This window comes from Monodelphis domestica, chromosome 7, assembly GCF_027887165.1.
Source record: "Monodelphis domestica isolate mMonDom1 chromosome 7, mMonDom1.pri, whole genome shotgun sequence".
Lineage (NCBI taxonomy): Eukaryota > Metazoa > Chordata > Mammalia > Didelphimorphia > Didelphidae > Monodelphis > Monodelphis domestica.
The window spans coordinates 66,517,907-66,521,923 of record NC_077233.1 but is presented as its reverse complement, the minus strand read 5'-3'; positions in this window follow the sequence as shown (position 1 = coordinate 66,521,923).

The following is a 4,017-nucleotide window of genomic DNA, read 5'->3' as shown; positions in this document are numbered from 1 at the left end:
AAAAGAACCAGGATTTCATTGGCTCTTCCTTGTTTAGATTCCATTCATCTTTCACCTTCTATTCCAAATGACTAGTCCAGCTATTACTTCTAGCTTTCAATCATCTGCAAATAGCAAGTTTGTGGCAATAGTTCAGAGAACAAACCGGTTGTGGGTTCAATCCCACTGGGGGAAGAAGTAAAGCATACAAGGAGAAAGATGGGCCCCAAGAAAGCAGTTCCATAGTGATAGGACAGTAGAGGTGACAGCTCCAAGGTGAATTGGACACAAGTCCACAAAAGACCATGAGGGGAGAGGTACTCCCTTAGATGTCCTTGCCTGGGACAATGCCTCGTTCACTCCTTGCAAGTGACAGCTTGACCTCCTTTCTCCTAACTCCCATTTATAAGCATCCCTGTTCAACAAGGACAGAGAGAGGGCCCCTTTGGAATGATCTGGAAGATAGCCCTGAGGTGGCAACGACTAGGAGTGGAAAGTATACTGGGGACTCTGAAGAGCAGAGAGAACTTCCTTTAGACCTGTTTACCACACTACATTCCTCTAAATATACACATCCCTAGGTTAAAAACTCTTCTAATTATATTAGGAACAGCCTAAATAAGAAGCCTTTAATAAAGGCAAAAACACACGGCTCCATTTAATCTACACGTGCAGAATATATTAATATAATTTTAAATGTATGAGCCAGATATAAAGAGCATTTCAAAAAATCACAAGTAGTGCTTTGTGGTGAATTAGAGGCTATTACCATGAACTGGGCCTTTAAAACACAAACACTCAGGTGGAGGCACGCTCCCATGCTCACCAAGATGGTGAGAACAACCAGCACCTCATAATACAGCCTTGTCCTCCTGAGGTTTTAAGGAATGGGAGCCAGGTTGGTTTTTGGATCCGAGGCTTGAGGTGGAGTGGAAAGCACTCCTCTGGAAGCATCTAAAACAGGGTAGTTCAGTGTTAATCAGTTGGGCAGCTACACTTGGGCCCTGATAACACTCTCTAGGTGAACCTGGGCAAGTCCTTTCCCTTCTCTGAGCTTTGACTCTTTTGTCTGTGAACTAGGAAGCTTGGTCATTTCCCTGGCTCTCCTCACTTCCCCATGGGAAGTGAAAATCCCCTCAAAGAATCCAATATTTAATATCATAATATAATTAAAATAATAGCTTTGTCCTAAAAGCTGATGTTTCTATAATGCTTTAGGGTTTACAAAGAAAGGAGGATGTAGGTACAAATTTCATCTCTGATAACTAATTTGACCTCTTTGGGCTCTTCTCTGGGGCTTACTTACTAGGTCATAAATGGGTTTTAGGTGCCATTGATAAAGGGAGTTCCAAATGAAGAGTTCCATAAGAAGACAAAAGCCACGTGCTCTTCAAATGTTTGCAGACTGCTAAGCAGCTAGGTAGCACAATGGATAGTGCACCAGATCGAACCCAAGTTCAAATCTGGCCTCAGATGCTTCTTAGCTGTGTGACCTCTTTGCCTAGCCTATGCTGCTCTTCCAACTTGGAAACAATACTTAGTTCTAAGAGAGAAAGTGAGAGTATAAAAAATTAATAAATGAATGGATAAATGAACAAATAAGAATAAAGTTTTCAGACTACCTTTCCTACATCAATAAAACCTTACAAAAGTTTTGGGAGTATGTAAAACAAATATTATTGCTTTCATCTTTGGGAGGGGGCACAGAGGACAGAGTATCAGGCTTGGAGTCAAGAAAACTCATCTTCCTAAGTTCAAATATGGCCTCAGACACTTAGGAGCTGTGTGACTTTGGGTAAGTTTGCCTCTATTTCCCTATCTTTCAAATTAAGCTGGAGAAGGAAATGACAAACCACTCCAGTATCTCTGCCAAGAAAACCCATTTTTGGAAAATGAGGGGATGCCCTCCAATTGGGGAATGGCTGAACAAACTGTGGTTATCTGTTGGTGATGGAATACTATTGTGCTGTAAGGAATAATGAACTGGAGGGATTCCATGTGAACTGGAATGACCTCCAGGAAGTGATGCAGAGTGAGAGGAGCAGAACCAGAACATTGTACACAGAGACTGAATGTGGCACAATTGAATGTGATGAACTTCTCTACTAGCAGCAATGGATCCAGGGTAATTCTGAGGGACTTAGAGAAAGAACATCCAGAGGAAGAACTGTGGGAGGAGAAACACAGAAGAAAAGCATTTCCTTGATCACATGGCTCAATGGGGATATAATTGGAGATGTAGACTCTAAACAATCACCCTAGTGCAAGCATCAATAATATGGAAATAGGTCTTGATCAATGACACATGCAAACCCCAGTGGAATTGTGCATCTGATATGGGGGGGGGGGGAGATGAAGGGGAAAGAGCATGAGTCATGTAACCATGGAAAACTATTCTAAATTATTTAATCAAATAAAATTTTTCAATTAAAAAAAAGCACACAGTTTGGCCTCAGAGGTGCCCTAGGCATTGATGGACCAGTACTAGTGTTACTAAAAAAAAAACAACACATGGGGTCACGAAGAGTTGGACATGACTGAAAAATAACTGAACAACCATACCGTAATTTCAATCAATAAAGAAGCATTTATTAGGGGCAGGTAGGTTGCTCAGTGGATAGAAAACCAGACCTGGAGACAGGGTAGCCTGGGTTCAAATATGACCTCAGACACTTCTTAGCTGTATGATTCTGGTCAAGTCACCTAACTCTCATTGCCTTTACTACTTTTCTGCCTTGGAACTGATATTTAGTATTGATTCTAAGACAAAAGGTAAGGGTTTATTTTTTAAGCATTTATTAAATTTAAGCATGTGCTAGACATTGTGAGTAAAAGGGGAGCTAGAGACTAAGGAAGGATACAATGAGGGGGGGATTCCATAAACAGTCCTTACCTTCAAGAATCTGGCATTCTAATGGGGAAGATGTGTCTAAATTAGAACACAGAACATACATACAGACTGATTGAAAAGCATTAACAGCTGGGGGTGACGGAAAGAGGACAAGAAGTCTTTTTTTTTAGTAAAGGGAAATCTCAATAAAGAAACTCTCTAACAAGGCAGATCAGCCCCTATGCTGTAACTTACGGTCCTGCAGAGGCATCTGTGTCACTGAGAGATGCAGTAGCTTACCTACTACCACAACCAAAAGACAAGGCTTGAACTCAGATTGTCTTAACTCCCATTCTACCAAACTCTTTTCTCTCTCTCTTTCTCTCTCTGTCTCTGTCTCTGTCTCTGTCTGTCTCTCTGTCTCTGTCTCTGTCTCTGTCTCTCTCTGTCTCTCTCTGTCTCTGTCTCTCTCTCTCTCTGTCTGTCTGTCTCTCTGTCTCTTTCTTTCTCTCCCTCACTTTCTCTCCTATTAACAACTCTAGGACAGAAGGAAAAGAGCTAGTCAATGGGAGTTAAATGACTTACCCAGAGTCACACAGCTAGGAAATATCTGATTTCAGATTTGAACCCAGATCCATTCAATTCCAGGTCTGGCTCCCTAAGCCACCTAACTACCCTCTCTTATGTGCTCTATTTATCTTTAAAAAACACTCTATACACCTAAGGAGCAGCTAGATGGCTCAGTAAATAGAATGCTAGACCGAAAGTCTACGCTAGTCAGGAAGACCTGAGTTCACTTGACCTCGGATACTTCCTAGCTGTGTGACCCTGGGCAAGTCACTAACCCTGTTTGCCTCCATTTTCTCATCTGTAAAATTTGTTGGAAAAGGAAATGGCAAACCACTTCAGTACCTTTGACAAAAAGAAAAAAAGCTCCAAATGGAGTCACTAAGATTAGAGACAACTGAACAATGACATACCTTATCACATCAGAGCCCCACAAAACCCCCATGAAATGTGCACTCCAAGTAATATTAGTCCCATTTTGTAGAGGAGAAAGCTAAGGCTTAGAAGAGTTGCATGACTTGCTCCAAGGGAGTAAGTGATGTTGCCAAAGTGACAAATTGAGTAAATGGCAGAGTTAAGTCTGAAATCTGGTCTTTCTGCCTCCTCAGCCTGTGTTCTTACTTCGCTAACACCTGGTCGCT